Here is a 26,562-nt window from a genome sequence, read left to right as displayed (position 1 = left end):
GCTGAAAGCTTTAATAAAACCTGTTCAATGGTTCAAGAGATTTTTTGCTAACAAGCACACACAGACAGAGGTACAACAGAGACTAACTTGCCCTTACAGTCATTTAAAATGACTTGTAAAATCTAAAAGCTCAGAGAAGTTGCAGCTTAGATGGAAAAACTGCAAAAACTGCAACAGCAAATCTGCTGCCAAGACAGCAACAGCTGCAAAATTGAAAATCAAAGCATGATAATAATAATGTGTATTACTCATTTTGCCTGAATGGTCTTTCAAAGTCTGTGTTTGCAGCCCCAGGATCAAGTTAATCCGTTTTTGTTCATTATAAATCCAGCTAATCAATGCTTTTCACTGAAACATCACCAGAGACTCGATTCCTCTCTGGTTCGTGACAACAAAAGGCGCTCTTCACGTGTAACAAAGCAAAAAAAAAAAAAAAAAAAACAGTAAGTTAGCAACAAGATATGATGTTCCATGACTGGCAGGAATTTGAGTCCCAAAGAAAATAAATAGATTAAGGTGATATAAAAGCTACTGTTAGCTCTGTAACTACACGAGCTACTGGGCCCGGTTTAACTGGAGTCGGTCGGAGAAGAGGCCTTGATAAATCACAGCCGCCTACGAAGTTCAACCTTGATAAATCATTCCGCAGCCTACAMAAGGTAAACTCCCTGCCACTCCAGATACATACTCCTTAAAACGGTGCTTAGGTAAAACAGAGGAGAGCTGTGCGTCAGGCTAAGCTTTAGTTTTTCCCCCTCCAACAACAGTTCATTACAGGCGCAGAGGTGCACCTGTTCTATTCTAGGCGGAAATGAGCAGCGACTTTTGCGGCTGCCTCTGCTGGGGCACTTCGCCACATAAACCTAAAGGTGTCAAAAATGCACCGCAGCTCCTCTAAACCGGGTCAAACCGCAGTGTGGAAAGATCCTAAAGGCGAGCACTTGCTTCAGGGTAACAGCCTCGATAAGGCAGCATCAAAGTGAGCCAGCTCACTTTTAAATACTAAAGTCGGATAAAGGAGCGGACTGAGCGGGGCTAACTGAGAAGCTAACGCCGACAAATGAAACATTTTTTTTTCTTTACAGCAGACAAGAGCCCGCCGTAGTTATGTGGTTGGGTTCACTACGCACATATGAAGACAGCGACATGTTTAACGATGATAACCCGACAAGAGAAACAGAACCAAAATAAAATAAATAAAATCCAAACTGACCTTGTTAGCGAGCTAACGTTAGCTAACTCGCGTCGCTTCTCCTCTTCTGCGCGGAGAGTGGCGAGGACTTCTCAAATGCCATGAAACACGAGCTTTTTAGCCCCGAACGTCGCGCGCAGATATTCTACAACAAAACATGTAGATGGTAAACACAGCTAAAGAACCGACTGATGGGTCTACGGTTCCCCGGCTCCACATCGTAGTGTTGACGGCAGGTACCCCTCCCTTGCTGCTGCCTCGCTCCTCTCTCTGTCCGCCTCACATTCAGGTTTGCAGGTTGAGGCCGGTCCTGGAAGCAGATTGTCTCCGCCTCTGTCACATTTGGACGCGGGCACATGAAAACTAACAGGACAAAAAAAACTTTAACCCAAGTCACCTCGTGATTTAATTCTCATCAGTTATTTAATATGCCGAGCTTGACTGAGGCTGCCTGCATCAATACTGGAGACTTAAACTGCTTGAAATGAGGGAAAGAAATCCTGAAAGGTTAATCATTGTAGATGCATCTCAGTGATCCAGGTAGAAAAATCAAGAAGAAAAACAACTGTTGTTAGAGGACATTTTTCTTCTTAATCATATTTGCCTTAATCTCATCCTAASAAAACTTCTGTTTTGGATTGATTCCAAAACATAATCAGTTCAAAATGTACACCCATTGATTGCTTTCTGAGAGWATAATTAAAATCCATCTAGTGGTTCATGAGATATTTTGCTGACAGAAAAACAGGATTTATGGTGCAATTGAATGGTAAAGTTTTAAGGAAATAGCCTATACCATGTAATGAGTAGAGCTAGTATGTGAAAAACATATTTTTCAGCACAATATCTGCAAAATGACCTGATTTGTAGTCATTTTGTGTATTATAATCTCAGCTCTAAAATGGATTAGTTGTCAATGATCTAATGATTATTTCCTGGAAGTTTTAGTAAAGTTCAGTTTAGTGGCTCATGCAGTAGTTTCTTAAAAGACACAGTTGACTCCAAATAGTTAAGGAGACATTTTAAACTAAGATCTTAATAGTTTTTTTTTTTTTTTTTTGTGCTCAGAGTAGTTGCATTGCAGTCCAGTGCAAAATCGACCGAGTTAAAGCATTTTTTGTGTTTTTTATGGTCAGCTGGCTGTGGCAACCATCTTAAATTGGGTTGACTCTGAAAGTTAATCAGTTGTAGATGGACAACCAATACTTTTTCTCAGAGAGTTACACTAAAATCTACAGTAWGTAGTGATTCATGAGATATTTTGCTAACAGACACATGAACAATATCACTCTGCCACACCTTTTCTACAGAATGTAGTAAACATACTGAGGATTTGATATGCACAAAAACTATTTGAAGACTATACAGCRAAAACCTTTATATCTCCATTTATTCAGTTTACTAATACAGTATTAGGATCAGTGTTCTTATAAATGTAGATGCATTAATCTGCTTCAGTTACTATGTTCTGCTGAGTTTTACTAAAGTCACATTTCTGAAAGAAGACAAAATAAAGCTTATGTATACTTTTCCCAACACCAATCACTCTTAACAAGTTGTTAAAGAACATAAATGATTGTTTCTGCTTTAAAAGTTTGTTTTTAATTGAGCCCTCAGAGGTTTTTCTGTACCCAGCTTTGGGCAGTGAAGTTCTTCTTTAACGCCTCGCCTGTAGCCTTTATAAATCAACTTTACCAATGAGGACAACTTCTTTCATGCACTTTGTTTGCTGTTAAACATAAAAATGTGTTTCTAGTGATAATTAAAAACACCAAACACAAAAATAGTCCCGCTTTGGTTTTTGGTTCTAGCGGGGGATGCTCTTTCGTTAGGGCGGTAAAATAAAASACACCTGAAGGGATCGTTCTTACCGTCTGTTCGTGCCTCTCAACACCCCCCGCAGGGCTCGTTATAACAAATTACACTGTCTACGTTTACGTGTTACTTGTTTACCGCGGCCAAGAAACTTCTGTCAGATTAGCTGAGGATCACTCACAGTCTAAAGGCTATATTTGTTCAGGGAGGAAGGCTGGAAAGATAAACAACGCTGACTTATTTTCTGTTCACGCAACAAAAGGCCATGTCAGTATTTGCACAGTTTTTATTATAGCTGACCACCCAAGGGGGGACAAAAACACATACTGCTGAATTTCAATGTACTCTGCTAGAGCTTGTGTCATGGCTGGTGATCAACAGCTGGATTAAAGTTAGGCGCCATATTTGACTTGCAACAATGTGCATTTGCGTCAGTGCATCAGTTCAATGAGTAATGCTTGTTTGAAGGGTAAAAGAGTCATGGGAGGAAAATATGTGAATATTTAAAGGTTCAAAGCGTTCAGAACTCAAGCACAAGATCATGTCAGGTGCAATGAGGACTCAACTAACGTTAAGTCTGTTGTTTGCAGCTGAATCTGTWTTACAGTCAGTATTGGTTTGCAGGTGTGGAGCCGTCAGGGACTGTGAAAGACTCCCTGTGATTAAGTGTCCTTCCTTTCGATGACTTACATTCCCCTTTAAAGCTGGAACAGATGCAAACAAAAGAAGGTGTCTTTGGGTGTGAGCCGATGTGAACAACTTCTTACATTAGCCTGCAGTGTTRTGGTTTTTAAATAGGGCATGAGCTCTGCTGGGAAATTTACTTAAAGGAAGAAGAGGGAAGTTTAAGAGGAACGTGTCCCAAACAGACAGTCATTGACAGGCAGCCAATGTTAAAGTAAAAAGACAGCTGCGCAGTAAAAAATAAAACCGTAATAAAGCAGTCATGATGAGATGCATAATGGGTGCCAAGGGTAAAATAATTTTTTTAACAAATGTCACATTTCCTTTATTTAGCTCACTTTTTGAATGTAAAATCCTAGTTTAAAAAAAATTCCACTAACATTTTATTGTTATTTAGCTCATCATTCTTATAGTTCGCTAATTTTTACTAAATGTTAAATCCCAATGTGTAAATCTAAATGTAAAAGTTAAATTTTAACAGTTGCAGCAAAATAATACAGCTTACATTTAAGAATTTCAGACTGGAACGCAGCCTTTTGCTGTTGGTGCTTGGCTTTTGTTATGACGTCATCATCCTGCAACGAAAACAAACGCTAACACTGCTAAATTTTAAATTTAAAATTTGGTTTCGGAGGTTTGAAGTGCAGYTCAGACATCGGCAAATGCAAGTTTGATGTCTTGTAGCAGTGTTAGCATCGATAGCAACATTAGCAATTGCTTTTGTTGCAGGGGGATGACATCATAAAGAATCAACAGCACTGGCTGCATTCCATCTGAAATCCTAAAATGTAAACTTTAACATTTAGCCCCAACATTTATATTTAAACATTTACATTTATAGTTAGGATTTAACATCTAGACATAATATTTAACATTTAAAGGAAACGTAGTAAAAATTAGAATAATAAAAGAACAGTGCGCTAAATAACAAATAAATGTTAGTGGAATTTTTTTAAACTAGGATTTTCCACTCAGAAAGTTAGCTAAATAATAAAAGTTATTTTACACATATATCCATKACACTACTGGATCATATACAGACTAATAAAACAAATACAATTTAAAAAAACTGTTGTTCTTTTTCATTAGTTTTCCCAGTTGATGTTGTTTCTGACTTTAGAGCACCGCAAAGATTTATGTGAAATAAACAGTGCCAGTTGCTTGTCGCATCATCATATATGAAAAATAAAGTTCGTAAATAGGTTGTAGAAAAAAACTGACTGGATGTTCATGACAGCCAAGAAAAGGGCCCTCATATTCTAATAACACTCTTGGCAGGCATGAGTGGGACTTTTAAGACATAGAAATAGGGCCTGTCTGTAATCGTTTACAGATCCGTCAGTCACAGAGTCCCTCTGACTCTTTGTTCACCCCTGCAGGGCACCGACATGGGGGAAGAAAAAAGAGCACCCGTGTCATATGTTTATGTAGAATAGATCGGTGGAAGATGAAACTATTTTGCCAAAAAGATTGTGCAAAGGAAGTTAGATTYAAAATGAGAATTAAGACAAAAGTGCAAATCGTCCACACATGAAAAGAATCATTTTTGTAATCATGTTGCACCAGAGTGCCTCTAAATCAAATAAATCAATCGTGTGTGAACGTATAAACTGTATCAGTAGCAGCAGCATGGTCTCCTATCCTGTTGTCTACACTGAAGACAGATGGGGTGGGGGGGTTTCATTGCAAATGCATCCCTCATCTCTCATTTTGCCAAACACACACACTTGTARGTGTACTAGACCATGATAGCCCCACCGCAGAGGGGCTTTCATGTGATTGCACGTATCAGTCTGACTCTCCATGTGTGAGCAAAGAGAAAAGGAGAGGATTAGGAATCAGCTGACTCCTCACATTTTCTTCCAAGTGACTTATTAGTGGGGTTATTCTGARCGGTCTGCTGAACTGCGGAGGGGGTTGTGTGAGTGGTGAGACCCTCGATGGAGCCAATCTCTCCCACAATAATAGATTACTTTCCTTTGCTTTCCTGCATAACAAATGGAAAGCTTCCTTTCTCTTTATGTCTTATTTTTTTCATTTAATCAAAGTCAACACTCTAACATGTTACTGGATATATCATTTGCCTGCAAGAAACTCTACTTGGTCTTTTTCTTTCCCTATCTTTTGTTTCAAGGTGATAAAAACTAGAAGGTCTAACCTTGCCATACCTCCCCGGTCGCCTGTTCTCACCTCTCAGCACAAACAACAGGGACCATTGTCATTTTTGCATGTTTACWCAGATAGTTGGCAAGCCACTGCTCTGTGAAAATGTCATTTTCTGTGTAAAAGKGGGGGAAAAAACAACAACTGATTATTTAGCAAATAGGTTGCCTCGTTCAAAAGCAATTAGAGACTTTTGGTTTCAGCTCGTCATATTTACACATATTTCAACGTTAATTAATCCCACCCCTGCCTTGCTGAGGCAAGTTAGCTGATAATTTGCAAATTACACTGCATAATTAATCCACCGTCAGAGACCCTAAGGGCAATTCCAGGATAATGGACAGTTCGCTGTATTTGACCAGTGGAAGATTGGATTACTCCATAAAAGTCCTTACAGCTCCGGAGAGGACTTCGTGCTCAGCGAGAGTCTGAGAACAAGTCTCTAATGACCACTGTGACAGAGGTAATACTTTTATTATCGGCGACAAACAGGGCTAATTTGGCTCTGAAACACATCAAGAGGACATCAGCAAACAGGCAAGTAATCAACTGAAGTGGCCACAGGGTGACCCCCGGTAAAGAGCTGAAGTCAAATCAAAACGCAGCGGCTGAATGGGTCCTCAATGGGCCGTAAATGTGTACTGCAACTTAGCATTTGCCTAAAATGACCTAAATGCAATCCAACGTCGCTGTAACAAGATTCCTTCACACTTCAAATGTTCCTTAAGTGCATTATAGGCACACTGAGCACATTATAATTATGATRACATGGCCACTTACCAAGTCTCGTTTATTTCTTATTTCAGTTTAGTAATTAAAGAGGTCAAAGAGATAAGAAGCAATTTAACTTAGTTTAAGTATTTATTGGAGCCATTCTAGTAGATAATATTTGGTTGGTCCATTATTTTAAAACCCAACCATGGGCTGAGTAAAGCCTCAACAAGACTACTCCATTAGGCTAAAGTTATTCAGTGTTTTTCTTGCAGTTCAAAGATATGTCTATATATATGTAAACTGGTGTKGCAGTCATGGTTTGGTGACAGAGTGTTCATCTGGATTCCATTACTCTAAGGCCCTGCTGTGTCATGAAGTGTCCCTGAATGTAAACCTCAATCTGCTAGATTTGCGTATTTCCCTCAGATACAAACCTGTTTAGATAAAATTATCTGCTGATTGACAAGTTGTAGGAAAAACTGAGCATTTGTGTCTAACAGCAGAGGTGGAGCCAGGGGTGGCCATGGCCATCATAGAAAAATCATTGGCCAGCTAATCGCCAAGCAAAAGTTGTTTTTCTGGGCCGCCTCTGTGTGACCACTATTCCCAGTCTGGCAGCTCCCATAAAAATGGTCTGGCTCCACCACTAAGTGAAAAAAGAACATATCACCATCTATCCCCCACCCCTCATGTCCAGATCACAGGTATGAAGGGAGCATTTTAACCTCTAATTAAGGCAGCACTCACAAGTGTATTAAGTTCATCAAGTTTGAAGCGGATACAGTGTGATGTAAACTGACACCACGTGCACCTATGGACAGCTCACATTTCATTTACACCCCGATATACTTAAAGTTTCTTTCAGGTAAAGGAATGATCATGAAAAAGGCACTGATAATACGATGTATCATATCCACTTGTTTCCATTTTGTCTCTGATCACCTCCTATGTGAATCAGCTTGTACGTCAGCTAAAAAACCCTTAAGCTGATAGAAAAAGCAAAGAAAACAGTTATTTGCCACTTAAATCTTATTGGTCGCCTAAGCTGAACTTAAGCTCTCATTTGTCTTCATGKTGGGATTCCAACAGAGATGCAGAATATGCTGGATGGAGGACATTCTGCCCAGAAACTGAACAGAAATGGATTAGTTTTTCTTTTTTTTAATCACTCTCTCCCAAAACAAAACTATTTCAACCTGCTGTGCTCGAACAGAAAACACGGAGAATTGCTCGTGTAATGCTCACAAGCAACCCATTGATTCGTTTCATTTGCTTTAAACAAGTGATTGAATCATAATCACTTTTAGTTTCCTTTCCTGGGTTCATTCAGCGGTTCTCTCTGAATACCTTGAAGGCTCCGATAGTTTTCCACTGGTGTCTAATGAGTTTTTTTTTTCTCCCCTTTACACCAGAACATAATGACTCATTGTTCTGCACTAGAGGAGCAGAATGATTCCTTCAAATGAACATAATAGATTCATTTTCAGATTACAGTCCTCATACCTTATAACACAGCTGGACCAATAAGAGATATTTGTCATTTTGAGGGTCGTTGTTGTATCTTGACTTTTTTATTTTAGAATTAATAAATATGAGGGAGAGCCAACTCTGTGTATGTGACAGCCTTCCTTGCTGCAACCCAACTCCATGTCCTCACTATTTCAGTGGTCTAGATAATAATCAACCACTTGTATTTCCTGTTGTCAGCAGGCCAGGGGATTTATTAACTAGCTAAAACGTGTAAAAGGTCTCAGGAATGTGCTCCGGTTTTGTCCATTGGAMCTGACGGTGACTGGCACTCACACCTAATGTGGCAGGCAGCTCTGTCTCAGTAAGTCTATGTGTGCTGCCAAGTGTGCTGCACTCCTGCCTAATACGTTTCTGAGGCCCTGGGCTTATAGGGGATGGAAATGGGGGGGAAAAAGTGAGGATTTGGGTCCCAGGTGTGCACTTAATGCTACCTATCAACTCCGGCCCAGGGTGAGAGAGACTACAAACCAGATCAAATCATGAGTCAGAGCTGAGGGGGGATGCATTTCAGCCTGCCTTATTGCCTCCCAGTCACATGGAAACCACTCAGGCTGAGATGGAATGAGTCAAAGGCTACAGAAACAAAGCCACAAATCCATCCAAGTGATATGTGGGAGAGTGAGAATTGAATAYAGGCTCTGGAGTAGCTCTCAAACCCATGTAGTCATGTATGCAGTTTAGCGACCCTTGAGKAAACGACACATTTTTTGTGGAAAAGGAGCAAATACAGCTCCTTATAGCAGCAAACCCACATTAAAACTTTTATCTTCTTTTCCCATTCTTAGTCTCTCCTTCATGAGCTTATCGGTGTGTGGTGGGGAAAGTTAGGCTTTCCTAACCTGTCAAATCACAACTTGTTAAGGAAATCTAGCAGACATCACAGCTCGCGAGAGTTTTCGGTTTGCTTTCTGCTTTTGGGTCGAGAATCTTCACCCACGCTTCTTTACAGATAACTTCAGCAAATATTTTTAGGCTGTCTCAGAGGCGCCGCGTGTTTGATCTGCCCACAGATTTTCTGTGATGTTCAAGTGAGCTCACTGTAAGCCTCTTTCTAGTTTCAGCGTCTTGATTGARTGTATGACATTTTATTCACATTTTTGCAATTTTTAAAGGCAACTTTTCTTTCCTCCTTCTATGCAACGTCCTCTGAGTCGCTGGATGCCAGAAAAGCAAAACGTGGAAATGTTAGGCTTCGTATAAAAGAAAGACATTTTTTTCTCCCCCCTTTTCCCCCCGTACGGTCATGAATGTGGATAAAACGCTCAATTTAACTTTTCTTGTTTACATGATTTGCTTCGAAAGTGTTACTCCACAAACTTTAAAAAAAATTAAGATACAGGCAAATTTTATTTCTGATTTAAAATGTGGTTTTCCTGCATTTACATGACAACATTTAGAATTTAACAGATCATTTCAGTTGAAGTGAAGTGAAGCGTTGAATTAATCTTTTTGGACAACAAATGCGCAGACGTGTGGCAATAAAAAAGGCTTGATTTTTAGTCTGATGGAGGTGGTTCATGATTAGTAACTGTGTAAATAATGTATCAAACTCCCAAGAGCCACTCCCACTGAGCCTCCGTCCGATCATTGTGCTGCAAAGCTTGTCTTGTTTTTCATGTTTCATGTAGTTTTTTCGCCACATCCTTCTAGTGAGTTTTTCAGCTGCCTCGTCAGCTTTTTGATTTAATAAAGACCATATTTTTGTTGCACCTGAGCTCTGCCTGTGCCCTGGGTCATTCTATGTCTAAACCTGACAGAATGATCGGACCCAGACACAGAGACAAGACAGAGCTTAAATACACAGGAAAACTAATGAGGTAACAGAAAACACCTGAGGAAACCAAAGCAACACTAATCACAGAACTGAACACACCTGAGACAAAAAGGAACTTAACAGAAAACCCACATGAACAAAACCCCAAAACAGAACCAAAAAAAAAAAAAACCCTTACCATAATACAAAAACAGAAACCAAAAAAAAAAAAAACAATGACACATAAAGGCACACTGGAGAAAATGCTAATCAGTTATGTGTTTAAAACATTACTTGTTCTTATTTTTATGTGTTGATAGCATGTTTATTTCATGTTTTCCCTCCCTTATTAATGCTCAGAGCTGCAGTAGATGGAGCGCACATTTAACAAAAATAAAAATGGATGAAGGGAGCAGCAGACTTATTAAGAGCCATCATCGCTTTTTTATTTTATTTTTGTAATTGGGCTAAAAGTTCAAGTAAGTTCCTCTTCCTGTTGCCTTTCCTTGTCTTCACTCCACACTTGTGCAAACAGACTTTATGTAAATATATGAAAGGAGCATTTCTCCGTGTCACTGCACTGCAGCTGTTGCTGTTCAGTCTCTCTGCTCAGTATTGATCGTTTTATGTAACGGCTCTTTGGGGAATTTTAGGAGGAGCCAATTTAAAGAATAGATTGTGGGTTCCCTGTGTAAATTTCACTTTTAAAATAATTGTTTCGAATTGATGTATCTTTGCTAAAACTGCACAATAGATATCTAACCATTTTTGTTTGCCATTTTTTCTGTTTTAAATCATAAGCTGAACAACATTTTATTTTAATAAACAGCCTAGATATAAGTCGTACATAAGTGCAGACATAAAATACAATAACCATTCATAACAGTTTACGCTGTATTTTATTTTAAAGCAAGCCATAAATTTGAGTTTACAGCGTTGCAGTAAACAAGTTTTACTGGAGCCACTGTGGAATGAGAAACAGCAGCTACTAAATAATTATTGACAATAAGTTGCTGTAAACAAACTACAAATAAAAACAGATCAATGCAAAACAATTTACATTAAGTATATGCTGTATATTTATTTCCAAATATTAGAATTTAAAAGGGTTTATGGTAGTGGAGATTATTTGAAAATTAAAAGCAAATTGAAAAACTTTACAAAATAAAAGACTTGCTATAAAAGATGGACAAAATAAATATAATCCTTCATTGTTTGAAGATTTGCATAAAGCCTTAAACTGAAAATATCTTATGTTGAGAAAATAAAATGTGGAAACTAGAAATATGTGTAAATATAAAAAATATTGTAACGTGCATGCCCTCAGAGTATGCGTGTAAATGACTATCAGCTACTACCACTTCAAATTAGCTTGATATTGAGTTATTGTGTTTTGGTGTAAGCTAAGGAAAAGAAGTAATTGTGGCTATTTTGAATTGGCATGACTTGAAAAGTTATTCAGCAGATGGACATCTAAAAATTACTTTCTGTGAGTTTCATTGAAATCTGTTTAGTGGTTTATGACATTTTGCTGACAGACAAACATCATCGACTTCAACAGTTCATTTTAATGGGCAATATCATGTAAAATCAACTTTTTGAGCTTTATATCATTTAATTCTCTCATCAAAAAACATAGACAGAGTGTTTCTTTGACTCATTCATGCATGTTTGTGAAATCCTGTAAAGTCCAGTGGTAGCTAGGAGAACAAAAACGTCTGGTTGGCTCTGGAACAGCCTTTTCCTCCTCTGGGCTGTGTCTCCAAGCCGAGCTTCCGCATCACAGAACACTGTCTCTCGACTCACTACAGTTCTTCAGAAAATCTACTTTCCGGGTCAAACTGCTATTTTTTTTATTAATACAACATAAAACAATGCTCCTAAGACCGGTTGTAAATGGCATGAAGCATTGTGATGACGTGCTGAAATGGGCGTGATGTCAGCGGTGTGTGGAGACAGAGGCCAATTTCAAGGTGTTTAGAAACGGCTGTGAAGAGAAGATTAAAATAATTTTTGGTTTATAAAAATTGGCATCATTTTCATAACAACTGAAGGTGACATAGTTACTTTATTTTGGCATAGAATTGAACTATATGATCGAGAAACATATTACTGGCCGTTTAAGGTTTAAACAGAAATCGCTCAATGTGTTGCATTAAAGTGCTCACATAGCAGAGAGATGTTAGCAGATCTGGTGTCAAACTGGCACTGCTGACTGCTGGCATGGCAAGTACTTGCAGAATGTGGGCCAGGACCAGCAATGATGACTTGGTTTTTAAGATGGCATGTCATAACTGGTCAAGCTATGGTTTGGTGTATGTGATGATGGGCCATGCATGGACCCCCTCTGGCAAACCACATCTGGGCCACCAAAGTGTCATTATTCTTTGCACTATATGGACCAAGTGTCACAGGACACCGAACTGCACCAGATTATTGTTATGTAGGTGCATGTTGGGGATGGTGTTCAGCTACTACCACACCAAATTTTATCTCAATATCTGCTAAACTGACCAAGTTACAGCCACGTTTGTGTTTGGTGAGATGGCTTTGTTGTGGCAGCCATCTTGAAACAAGCTGACTGACAACGCTGAAGAAAAAGCAGAAACGGAGTTAACTGAGCTCATCTTTATTGTACTGCCTGTGTCAGCTTGTTGTAATAGCAGATTATCTCCTCAGTCCAGCAGTTTTGCATCTAAGCATATCTGTGACGAAGAAGGAGAAAAAACTACCTGCCGTGTTTAGGCGGGAGGACTGACAGCATGTGAAGCTGCCTATTGTGTGACTCCACATCCACCCACTACTTGGTCCAAGGCTGTCTGTCTGTGCAGCTTCTAGCTGTTGCACAGGGACTCTCCATGATCCATCAGAGCTCTCAGTGCGGCGGGGAGCACCGCACTGCTGCTGCTGCTGCTGCTGCTGCTGCCACCGCTGCCAAGGTCCTGTTCTCCAAATCTGTCTGCACCGTCTCATTTACCAGATAAGAGGCTAATCTACTGGTTGGGCAGTAGATAGAGAGACACAAAGCCCCTCTTGTCGCTTGCTTATCRTTCTCCACATTCTTGGAATGTGTATAGACATGTGCAGACATACAAAACCTCGCTTGAGGATCTTTTGCTTTATCCCCTTTGGCTCAGACGTGCTGTGCAAATCCCAATATGTTCCATTTTCCTGGCTGAATTATTTTGCTTCTCTCACATGTAAATTAAAGCTGTCAATGTGTGCATGTGTTTTCTGTAGCAGCATCTTTCAGAACAATAGTGGTGCAGAGATTAAGCCTAATATGACCTAATTAACACTAAAGACGGCTGAAATCAGTCTTTGTAATAAATCTGCGCACTAATCCTAACTAGTAATGGCCATGACGTTTGTCCTGCTTTTGCCAATTTTTTTTTTGATTTAGCAGAAAACCTTGGAGATAATTTTGTCTGCCTGTGCACTTGTGGTTTTCTTCGTGTACTCTGGTTTTCTCCCACAGACCAAACACAAGAGTGTTAGGCTAATTGGTAACTCTAAATGATCCCCATGAGTGAGAGAGTGAATGCTTGTTTGTCTCATTTGTCTTTATGTGAGTTCCTGTGATGGACTTGGGTCCTGTCCAGGGTGTCCCATGCCCCTCGCACTGTGACTGCTGGACATGGGCACCAGTGACCCTGAAAGGAAGAAGCGGGTTAAGATATTGGATGGATGGATGGATGGATGGATGGATGGATGGATGGATGGATGGATGGATGGATGGATGGATGGATGGATGGATGGATNGATGGATGGATGGATGGATGGATGGATGGATGGATGGATGGATGGATGGATGGATGGATGGATGGATGGATGGATGGATGGATGGATGGATGGATGGATAGGTGGATGCTATGTTAGTGAAATATCCCATGAACGACAATTGTTGAACTGGATTTGAACTGTTCAAAATGTTCAACTCTCAGAAGTTAATGATCGGATGCACATCTACAGCTTGTTCTCTTATCAAGACGCTCACCAAAGCTAGTTAACCATAGCCAACATAAAAATGACTATAACTTGGACAATTTCACAGATATTTAATACCATTTACTACCACTCACAGATATGTGGAGTGGTAGTAAATGGTAAATGGTCTGAACTTATATAGCCTTTTATCAAGTCCAAGGACTCCAAAGCGTGTCGTCATCTGTTTGCACAAGATCTTAATCTTGAAACATGATGCATAACTTTTTTTTGAAGATTTGGCCAAAACTGCTGAAAGATCATGTTCAAACAGGAGAAAGAATTATGCACAGGAGATCGATTCACTTCTCATACTTGAATATTTGTTTAGACCAGGGGTGCCCAAACATTTTCCCTGAGAGGGCCAAAATTAAAATCAATCTGAGGGCCACGGGCCAAATGCAATACTATAAGATATGCAAATACTTAAGTAAAGTTGTTTTATTTTTTATAATTAAGCTAGCAGCCAGTGTGGTTGCCCACATTCTTTAGATGTTTTTTTCCAGCCCATGGACATGGTAAAAATTCAATGTATGCTCAGGCAGCAAAGGCTCATGGGAATTTTCATAATTTAAAATTTGAGTATATGTGGTCTTATAAGGTGTGCAAATCTATATATGGGCTTAAATCTAATCTAAATGTCTCTTGTACTTGTATTTTATATTTAATCTTAACATAACTACAATCTAGTAAGCAGGACAACTGGGGGCCAAATCAAATGGCTCGGTGGGCCAATTTTGGCCTGCGGGCCACACTTTGGGCACCTCTGGTTTAGAGACATGCAAAGTTACCACACAGAACTCAGATTTTCTCAATTCTGATTAATCAGGAAATGGCGTCGTATTACATGTGACCCACAACTTTATACCGGAGTCAAGTCTCACCCCGAACATGATGTCATATTAAACAAAGAAGTAAACACTTTGTGTTTATACTGTTGGAGCGAGACACATATTGATTAAAGACTTGTTGGTTCTCTTACTGTAATGACCACAACCAATCACAAAGTAGAAAATATAAGACTTTATTTAAGATTCAGTTAATCCACCACAAAATATCCTTCTCTACCTTTGCCGTGTCTCGACATAAGATGAGCTCAGTCTGAATCTCTGTCATGAAAAGCAGCAGGAACTAAGCATTATTTCACAGAATGGTAGGCCCATTTTTTACATGCTTACGTATATCTGATAAGGAAACTTGTCACAGCTTGCCAGTTTCCAGGAAGCATGAAGGGTAAAGGCCTCTGCATGCTCCATCCAAACACAGCTCTCATTGCTGCAGTCACATGATGAAAATCGCGTCAGCTTCGAAACTGCCTTCCCTTCTTGTTACAACCTGCCGGTAGAAATTTTCMCCCCCCCCCCCCCCCTCCACATAAGAACTTACTGTGTGAATGGTCAGAAGTTTGTAGGTGTGTTTATTTGCTCTGAAAGCACTCGGACACTGCATTTTGCTTCAAATACTTGCTTCCAGAAGCCGACTTTTGTACCTGGAAACAGACATCTATGAAGATAGTTAATTGGCCCAAAACTCACGAATGGAGATAAAAAATGCTTGTCATGGAGGAATCCATCTGCAGTAAAGTGTGGCGCTTTAACCAGGAAGAATAGTTTCAGTTAATAAAACCCAAAAGCACGGAAAGAGGCACCAGCTGGCACACTAAACAGTTTTCCAACCATATGTTTCTTCCACATTGTTTCAGGTTCTTAACTATAGATGCATACTTACAAATACTCCAGCCTTTATTCGTTTTATTAGGCCTTTATTGGTGATAAAGGTCTTGCTTAAGAAAATAGCCCTGTCCATCATGACAGATTTGGTATAGAAGCTTGTTGAGCAGTGTCTAATGTTACTTGTGGGGGCAGACACAGCAGTCATTACGTGCTGGTATGCATGTTCATGTAATAACAATGTGTCACAGCTCTACTTATGGTTCAGATGATAACTTTCACAGGAGCGGGTGTTGCCACTCTCTTATGGCTTTGTGCCTTGGTACCTGTTTCTACACCGTGGCACAATTTAGAGACAAAACAATGGTTTGAAGGGGCTCCTTGTACAATAAATATGAGGCGTGCAAATCTGCAGTTAGTTCCCCTCAAGAAGTTAAACCAGTAATAGGTTGTGTTGAATGTTTAATTCACGTTTTGTTTGGTCACTTTTAAAACCTGCTTTATATAATGAAACTAGAAGAATTCAAAGAGTTATTATGTTCTCTTCTACTGTTGCAGATTTAGGTTTTGTTTCTCTTTGAAATGAAGGCCAGACCTTTTTCACATACTTATCAGATCAGGTTTTTGCCCACAGGCTGTTTCCAGCCACAACACTGGAAATTGTACCCACACAATGTTGCCTTATATTGCACAAATGTGCACCTGTGAACGACACATTATCCTCTGGTCTGTCTGAGCCGTAGCCCGGAGGGACACTTCCTCTTACACATCTGCCATCATGTCATCTTCACTTTTAAAAAAAATTTTTTACAGACACTAAATTAGCAGAAACCTGTGACCTTGGGGCCTTGGCTCAGGTCTGGTAACATGAAAGAGGTAAAAATATTACTTGCACAAAATAGCCACTTTTAAAAAACTAAGGAATGGAATTTTTTAAAGCAGCCACATTTTTCTGTCTGGGACCCCCAAACTGATGGAAAGACAAAGTAAGGACTGTATACAGTATATATACTTAAAAATATGTGTTTGGTAGATATTTTTTGTTGTAACAATGCTTCTTGGCAATAAATCTTATATTGTTGGAAAGCCTGTTAATTCCCATTTAAATGGTGCAACATTTGTAAGGAACATGCATTTGTAGGATGAGCAGTAGAGCTGAATATGCGAGTTACGCACATAAAAAAATTACCAAATCTTCTCAGCTTATTTTGTTGTTGCTATTGACTCTTGTTTTGAACTTCTGGTACCCCTAGGTAATGCCAATTAGGATAGGATAAGATTTGTTGCCAGGAAGCATTGTTATTGTGTATAAATGAATATTGTAAGTAAGTAAGTGAAGTTTTATTTATAAAGTGCCTTTCACAGAAATATATTCACAAGGTGCTGTACAATTATCAACAATGTAAAAATGGCAGAAATATAAAATGAAACATAATAAAACATAAACAACACAATGAAACATCAAACCAAGAATAAATTCTAAAACAGTAATTCAGACACACAGTCTTTGTCTTGACTTTTGTCATTGGAGCTGCACTGTTGCAAAAATTAGGTAAAGTAAATAAAAGTAAATTACTCTTTTACTTTTATTTTCACTTGTATTTACTTTTTGCATGCAAGGCCAGGCTATGAGTAAAGCAAAATTCAGCTGGTGTGCTCACTGAATGTGTGCATTCCTCACTGAAACACATTATTTTATGCCTCCATTTATCAACTTTATACATAATGGATTCATGGTAATGTGTGTTTAAAGTCATAACTTTAAAAAAACATATATATGACCTTTTTTTTAATTAGAAAAAATTCACAACACCCTCACAGTACCTCCATGACCCGTAGGGTCGCAATCCCATTGTTGAAGACCTCTGCCTTAAAGAAACGTATCTCATAAAATGTCATAAATCCAATGATTACTTTCTAAAAGTTACAAGTGGTTCATGAGATATTTTGAAAACACATATTATCGTCTACCTTTCAGCACTTTTAAAGCCCCTTTTTATTTATGCAAAAGCTGTCCTAGCACTAAGTGGAGTCCTAATACGAGGGACTAGACTTATATTCTAAAAATGTGAAACTGTCACAGACTTGAGTGTGTATTTACCAGTGAATACTCCGCATGTTGCTTTGTATCAAACAAAACCTGTCCCATTTCTTTTTATTAAAACAATTTTTTGTTCTCAATTCCTTGCATCTGTTTAGCTTGTCAGGTCTCACCTTTCTGCACACCGTTTTACCATATAATTAAAGAAAATAACAGGTTTTCAGTGTGCTGAGAGGTGTAGATACATCTCTAAGCTGCCTCCATGCAACCCATGAGCAAACAAGCTTTGTTCAAGGACATGGAGATGATGTGATGAGCAGAGAATCAACTCTAAAATCCACTTTTTTACAGCATATCCACACCTGCCTGCCTCTAACAACAAAGCTGCTTTTAAATAAATTGCCAAAACAATTACAGGAGATTAAAGCACATCATTGATGCGTTTAACATCAATTTCTATGCATTTTTGTGTGCAACAATTCAAGTCAGCTGTTATAGCTAAACACAGACATCTACCTTTAACACATAATTTACTCCATTTGTTGCTGACAGCTGCTGCAGAAAACCATCTAATAAACAATCTTCCTCCTCATCAAATAGTTTTTGACTTTCCTTGTGTGTAAACGGTGCTGGAAAATAAGCAAAATACCCAGAGAACAGAGCTCTAACATCAGCTGCAGTTATAAACGAAGCTTCTCTTTTAATTCATCACTTTATGTTACCTGCGTTCACCTTTTTATTTTGATATAAATAATGTGAGTCGTGCATCACCAAGATGACAGCTTTAAAACATACATTGGACATTTATTTCAGGCAGGAAAAAAAAAACAGAAAATATCTACCCATCTATCTACCATCTACCTACAGGATATACATATTTATAGACTTATATTTAATTTTTTACATCAATTCCTGCCTTTGCAGTACATTCAACTTACTCTTTCCTTTTAATGGCTTGCAGCCGAAAGTGAAGGGAATAATGTCTCTGTTTGTGTGCGTGTGAATGTGTRTGGTTGTTGGACTGTAGAGTCAGCAAAATATTTCATGAATAGGTGAATGTACTTTWAAAAAGTTATCAATGAATGGACATTTTCAACTGATGAGGTTATTGAGTCAACTACATTCGTGATGTAACTAAGCAAACTTGGCAAACTCAAAGACGACTAAATCAATTGATATTTATAGATTTGAAAAGGGACATATGCAAAATCCACTTTATTAGTCTTTAAATGCATTTTGTTGTGTACTTGGAGTATCTTGGAGTGCAGATAAATTCAATTTAGTGCTGCGTAGATATCTTTATTTTTTGTTTGGGTCATAATTTACAGTCAGCTCAGATTTTGTGAATCTGCTATTCTGCAGATTTGTCGTCTTCATTCTCCTCTGGGTCAGACTCTGGCTCCAATGTAAGGCCGGATRGACAAGTCTTCTGTTGTCGACATCTTTTGTAATTCAATTGTAAATAAAAAAAAATCAATCATATCTCTGCTATCAAACTACAAAAATGACCAAACAGCATGAAGTGGACAGTGGTCACTGGGGCAGGGTGTGACGTTTAAAGAGACCACACCAAACTGAGTTGCTCTCAGATGTACCTCAGAGAGGGGCTTGTGGAGCTACAATAATGAAGAAATCCAAGCAAAACATTGCCGTTCCACTTTATATAGACCAGAACTGAATGATTTAAGTGTGGAAAAAAGGATTTAAAAGCAGGATGTGTTCCTTTTAAGCCAAATTTGACATGATAGCAGCTGCCTTATTTTCAGTCAACACTTAATAAATCTAGAAACATCTCATAATATCATATGGTTTATCGTTTTCATTTGACCAAAACAGCTATAACTCCCTCCCCTCTTATCATAAGGTGATTTTAGTTTAAAATTTAATATAATGTCTTGGCATACTAGACTTTGAAATATATTTGTTGATTTTGAGTGTGAACTGTATAAACTAGGCTAATTATGCAAACCATGCAGTGAGTGTGATTCCAGCACATMATTTGACATATGCACTAAATAAATGAAAATGCGGAAAGACGTGGCAGCTAATCCTTGGAGTCGTTTCTGCCTGCAACCATTTTTTTTCCTGTTCAAATGAAGAAAATAAAACAGCAACCACTTACAGATCATGGCAAAAATAATCCTTATGTGTAACACTAAAGCTCCTCTAAGTATTCTTATACTTGCCCAGTGGTATTTTCAAAAGAAAAACACAGAGGCGTTCTTTTTAATATATRCCTCATTCATGTATCAAAATAWTGCAGTGAACTGGCATCAATTTAAGATCTCTGAACATGTCCATACAGGTGTGTGCCRTTTTGTTTTTGGGGGTGTAGTTTCATCTCTAAAGAGATACAATTAACCTGTAGCTTTGGTGGTCTCCTCACGTTAATTATGAAGGAATTTATTCATTAAGTTCAAGCAAGAAATCTCTTTGATGTATCAGTAGTAAATATTAAAAAGCTGGATCAAAAGCATTGCTTTTTGATCAAGAACAAATCAAATATGCTTTCTGGAAGATCAAGCTTCAGCAGAAGTTCCTTAAATGAAAACTGAACCTCCATGGAGCCTCTGGCAAACCCCAAACTTCAGCCTTTCTTCACTCCACCCACCGTATGTCCTCACTCACTGTCAACAAAGCCAAAGACGGAATCTTCTCGAGGACCAGGATTGAGGACCAATGGTTAAGATCTTTTGAAGTTCTGGACAAAGTTTAGACAAACAATATCTTACTGGTTGCAGATGATTCTTTAAAGTAGACGTCATGCAAATGTTTTTTGTTGTGTACTTGGAGTTTCTGGTAGTGCAGAAAAGTTGAATTTAGCCTCTACCGATGCTGCATAGATATCTTTAWRTTGTGTTTGGGTCATATTTTTCAACCCTTTCAGTTTTCTTTATTTATCTATCTACAGTATCTAAGACATTTTTCTGAACTATTGCATCAATTTTTTCACAACCGAACAGCCAAATAAAGTCTGGACTTACCAACTACACTTTTGTCATCTTCATTCTTCATTCTTGCATTGCAAAATATTTAAATAAAATATAACTTTATTATATGCTTATTTTGGACCAAAATCTAATGGTATTCTTGCCTGACGACATGTTAAAGCAAGCTGCTGCTGTTACTTGCATTGGCAAATAAACTTTTTAAAATTTTATATACAATAACTGTATAACACAAAACAGATGTTCATGTAAAGATTTGTTTGCATGAACCAATTTTTTAAAATGATGTTTTTAAGAYGGTAACTATTAGCTTTGGTGTTGCCACACTCCAACTAGCCATTAGCTCATCAGTCCAGTCAGAAGTAAACTGTGCTGTTGTGTTACATTGATTTTGGAACTCAGGTCTGAGAATGATGTCAGACTCAACTTTACTGCCTATCTAAACCTGTAGGAGTTAATAAAAGTTCTGCTCACAGTGACCAGGTTAACTACAGTTAGCATTAGACGCCAATAATAATGAATTTCTCTACATTAACAAATGAATGCTAATTTCACTAATAGTGGTTGGATATTAATGAGCTTGTGACTTACTGAGATACAATCTGACAAAAGTTAAAATAAAAAGTTCATTATTGATGCTGTCACAGCTTTTCATGAGCAAGTCAAACGCTATCTACAACAAGTAAGATATTAACTGCTCATAACCTGTTACACAAAACCCTGCTTTGCAAGATCAGAAACATTGATTTAAGCCATGTTTGTGGAAAGTAGAAGCAAGCTGTTCCACAGCTGTGGGATGGCAGTTGTTGCCCTAGTGCTCATCTCTGTTTTTTTTTTTTTACTGACTTTTTTTTACTACAAGCAGTTTTTGTTTAGCCTGAAAGCTTTCATACAAGTAGGAATGATATATATTGTGCTCRGCAGAGCAAATGGGTTCCTGTATACCGGAGCTGATTACAGCGTGAGCAGAGCTTTTGTGAATTTTGATTACCATCTAATTTCCAGCTCGACTTGATTATAGAAATTATGATGTAACAAAGGAAACACATGTGAGCCGTTCAGGCTTAACCAATTAGAAATCATCCAAACAAAGATGGATATCTCCAGTGTGTCGATTTGAGTCGCTAAAAATAAATCCAAACAATAAAATAAAATCAAATTGAACATGAATTTCTCTTTTCCCCTTCCCTCCCACCAAGAACTCCAGCAGAAATCCACCTACATGCACGCAGGGAGGTATTTTGATGAATTCCGAGCAGCTTTTTGTGTTTGTATTGCTGCTGCTGTTTGTGACACTCGTGTTAGAGCAATCAGGATTCCTTCATCCAGCTGATGGAGCTGTCAGTTCCTACACAGCACCTTTGCTGGATCGGACTGACTGATGGCTGGGCAGCAGCCTGACTCACACACAGCTACAGGCTTGGGCTTCACTCCCTCAACAAGATGGATTTCAAATCACACAGCACCTCCTACTGTTTGACAAACAACATCTGGCACGGCTGCTTCTGATGGACTGCGGCCGACATTCCCTGAAAGCTTTTATACGGTTAAGTGCTTGTTTTTAAATGGTTCAGACAGCCCCTATAATGGTCTTTTGTAAGATATTATGTTTTCCTGACTAAACTTTTCAGAAATGCTGTAATGTGCCTTTTGCCAAGGTTAAGGTCCAATATAGATTTATTCACTGAGTGGCACCACTCTTGGATGTTAAACTTGAGATAACTTTACTCGCTGTAACAGTTTGTGCTTTTTCTCGTCTTTTTTTTTCCAAACCACTTTAGCACTTTTTTCTGGGGGAATTACTGTTATGGTTGCTATTTATCACCCAGCGCTAAAGATGAAAGCAAACAAATTGTATTGGAACTTTCATGAAATTATCATTGGAAGCTCGTCTACAATCGATTCWTTTTTGGAGTCTCCCCAAAAAGGTTTTGTGGTTGTGAAAAGCGAATATCTTACCTGTTGTAGATAATTATTTAATCAACATCTGTGGTGGATTTTCTTATATAATGGTGGACTCAAGAATTAAACAAGTCACCTGTCTTCTGTGGCAGTTTATTAAAAATAGAAATAAAGGATAGATTCCACAAAGCAGGTTGCAAGTTCAGCAGATTAAGTGCCTCTGCTAAAATTGTGACTCAGACCAAACAAAAGACGGTGTTTATATAACCTCGGTGCTCGAGCCAATTGGCCACCATGAGGTTCTGGTGCATGCACAAACCCATGCACAAACCCAGTGATCCAAGCTTGTCCAGTTGTGGACTTTACGTCCTCATTTACCCATTCACACACATTCATTCAGCACTCTACTATGTATCTACAAAACTAATCTGAATAAATCTTTCTAGAGACTAATAAGTGTTTTAGATCACATGATGGGACACACATCAGAGACATTGAAGGGTTACCCATGGACTCGTCGACAAATGACTGAATAGCGGTGGAATCAAACCCTCTTCTTTCTCACTGGAGGATGACTGCTCTAATCACTCAGCCACAGCTGCCTAATTACACAGAAAAGTGAAAATGAAATCTTGCAAAAGGTCATAGCACCTCTTGGGTTAAAAGGTATGAAATGCTCTTTGCAATTAGCCCAAATGTGCCAAAGGTTCTTCAAAATCAATAACATAATATAATTTTTCATTCACAATATCAGTCTATAAAAATAGTTAAATTCAGACCAGTGACAGGGAAAAATAAACTAGAGAGAGGGTTGGCACCACAGGGAAGGCTGTCATCATAAAACAACTCCAGCTTTAAAAACATTCACTGCAGTTTAAGTAAATGCTATGTTATGAATATTTACATCCTTGCTGGTTTTGTGTTATGCATCTATTCTAGCAGAAATATTATGACAAACCTGCTGGAAGGACTACAGCTAGCTCTTGCTGGCAATAGAAATATGTGTATAAAATTAAGGCAAGGGTTTGAAGTAAGTAAAATTTGCATGAGGTATGACAGTTGAGGCTGGAGTTGTTTTAAAGGGCCAGTATTATGTGTTTCTCAGGCATATAGTTAAATTCTATAGCAAAATAAAGTAACCCTCAGTTGTGAAAATGCTGTCTMTATGTATAAATAAAAAAATCAATTTGACTTTGCATCACAGCCATTTCTAAAAGCCTTGAAATTGACCTCTCTTTAAGAACCTCCTACCAATTCGGTCACGCCCATTTCTGTGCATCATCACAACAGCATCATACCATTTTCAACCAGTCTTAGGAGCATTTGTATTTTGTATTTTCACGGAAAGTATGTTTTCTGAAGAAAGGGGAGCGAGTGGAGAGATGATGTTTCAGCTTGGTAAGATATCTCCCAGTCATCCTCACATACACACACGTTGATGTTAAGCTAATTTATTTATTATTAAAATGTGGTGTAATATAAGTCACAAATGCTAACCATAGATCACAGATAGGCCAAACAACTGAACAAAACAATGTGAATTTTTCAGCTTACCTAGGCAGACAACAACAGTGTTTGCATACTTCTGAGTGTTGGAATTGCATCATCTTTTAGTGATAATCTTGTTATTAGTCCACTGTTAAATTCCCATTTGTTCAGAAAGCTATCATCCATAGAGGGGCTTGCAGAAATATAACATTTTTTTAAATATTTGCCCAGTGGTTCCAAAAATTGAAGTCCAACCATTTTTCTAATAACCGTGCCATCCACGGGAAACTTAAAAACAGGAAGGTCTCCTTGGCATCTGAAAATACACCTCCTCAAAAGCATTTTTCAATTCGAAAAGGACAACTGAGAAGTATTATGAGCTCAACAGACGAGCGGTTTCACCATTTGTTAGCTAGTTGTTGCTGCTGATAGCCTGCGGGAGTCGCGAAGGAAGCGTGCTCTATGGTGAGGAAGCTCAGCTTGGAGACACAGCCCAGAGGAGGAGCTGCACCTTAAAGGCGGTTCTAGGTCCAACCAGCCATTTTTGTTCTCCTGATTAGCTACCCCAGGACATTACAGGATTTCACAAACATGCATGAATGAGTCAAAGTAACACTGTGTCTGTTTTTGATGAGGGAATAACATTATAACATGATATAAAGCTCAGAGAAGTTGATTTTACATGATACTGCCCAAGTAAGATAGCAGTAAATCACTTTGGTTAAGACTAGCTGTTAGCTCATCAGTTTGATCAGAGTTGTTAACTGTCTAACAGGTCAAATATTATTTTTGTTTTTCTAAAGAACATACTTTTAAAAGGTCTGAACTATTGCTTTAAATCTTGTTGTTGTTTTGTGTGTGTGTGTAATATAAGTTCAACTCTAAGAAACCTTTACAGCTAATATGAGATGAAACTATTTATTGAAAACATGAACAAATTAGAAAAGAAAGCCGATGCTGGCAGAATGCTCTGCAGGTGGGCGTCTGAGCCTGCTTCCCAAGAAGCTCTGAGTCCTCTAGTGGAGCAGTGGGAGACTGTTTGGAACAAAAATAAAGATGCAATGAAAGGACTGAACATATGCAGAGACTTGATGAATATGAAAAAGAGGGAAGCATGAGGATTAGAAAAAAAAAGCTGCATCAGAAAGGGAGATTATGAGAGGATTAGTCTCATCACCAAACCTCAATCTACTTTCAAAAATGTAGTCTTAGTGAGTTGTATTTTATTTTTACGCATTTTTTTCCTTTATATAGATGATTGGCAAAAGCTTCTGTGTTCTTCCTATTTGTCTTCATGATAAGTGACAGTTTATGTTGCCTCTCATATTGAACTCATTTGACAGTAGCTTTAAAAGATGTGGTTTGTTGTCTTCACCCCAGTGGAAGTGTAATTAAATCATCAGTACAGTCTTTGTGTGAGAAGCACTGACCTTGAAGAGGGCCGTAGGGCTGAAACGTTGGTAAATACAGTGGAGAGCATATGGAGTTGGAACATTCTTCCCTCCTGCCACTCTCTTTATATACACCACAATCTACTGACGTTCTCCTGTCCCACTCATCCACCTACTCACCTGTGCTCCGCTCCCTCAGCAGTGTGCTGTAGGAGGTGTCCATATTTGTAAAGAAAAACACAAAAATCAAACTGTAAAGGTACTATCACGGAGGGAAAGTTCTTTTTTTTTATATACATATANATATATATATACACAAGTTCAGATTTTAATGCTTTAGTTGGTAAAGATGAAGCAAATTTGTTAGTATTTTACATCCTGCCAGAACGCCTGGTTATTGTCACACTGCTATGAAAAGCAAGCAATAGTGTGTCTGTTGTGTTTTTAAGCTAAATATCTTGTGAATTTGCAATGCACTGCCTATCTATTTTGCAGCAGTCTAGATTCAACTGATGCATTTAAAACATCTTTAAGTCAAAATTTTACAAACACACTTTTAATTAGAGGTATGGGGCTTTTGATATTTTGTTGTTATACATTATATACAACTTGTGTATTTTTATGTAATTTCACGTGTATGAATATTATTATGTAACTATGGTTATATATTTAATATTTATGCACACATGTCTTTATAACATTACTTATGTAAACACATTTTTTTAAAAAATGTTTAATTTGTTTTTTTTTTTATTGCAAATCATGTTGTGATATTCTAACTGTGAATGATGCCATATAACTAAACTTTACTTCAGGGTAATTCAGCTGGTGGCCTGCAGGTCACATCTGTCCATGGGTGACCTCTATCTGGTCCACCAGTGACCTCGCCACACAATATTCAATGTAAAACTGAAAAGAACATATTTAAATGGGAAAAGATAATAATACTTTTTCTTTCACAATGCAGTGTTTCCCCTACCATTATCAGGCAAGCTCCAATCCCCCTGGCAGCAGGCAGGGTGTGTTTATTCAAGAATTGGTCATTAATTTTTAAGATGGATTGATTCAACATTTCCACAGTAACGGATTGATCGCAGGTTTGTATAATAGATGTGAAGGAAAATGTACAAGTCCCCTAAAAGCTAATCAGATAACTTATTTGTTAATCAGTCAATCATTTCAGCTGTACTTGTCACGGTTGACAGAGATGATTGGAGCTAAAGGCTGAGAAAAAAAACTAAACAAAACATAACATTTTCTTATAAAAAGTCAACAGTCTGTCTTCAT

General features: G+C 38.2%; 1 protein-coding gene across 1 annotated transcript in view; it reads right to left on the bottom strand.

Annotated features, from left to right (window-relative positions):
* Nucleotides 1-3,150, bottom strand: part of LOC106535196 (dystroglycan) — a 15,073-nt gene extending 11,923 nt beyond the window's left edge. Inside the window, exons 1-2 of the mRNA XM_014032138.1 lie at nt 3,064-3,150; nt 1,214-1,555 (exon numbers count right to left, since the gene is read on the bottom strand). The gene's annotated coding sequence lies outside the window, so the exon portion shown is untranslated. The remainder of the gene's footprint in view (nt 1-1,213; nt 1,556-3,063) is intronic.
* Between the last annotated feature and the right edge of the window lie 23,412 nt (nt 3,151-26,562).

This window comes from Austrofundulus limnaeus, unplaced genomic scaffold, assembly GCF_001266775.1.
Source record: "Austrofundulus limnaeus strain Quisiro unplaced genomic scaffold, Austrofundulus_limnaeus-1.0 Scaffold1382, whole genome shotgun sequence".
NCBI classification, from domain to species: Eukaryota; Metazoa; Chordata; class Actinopteri; order Cyprinodontiformes; family Rivulidae; genus Austrofundulus; species Austrofundulus limnaeus.
This window is presented reverse-complemented; position numbering and strand designations above follow the sequence as displayed.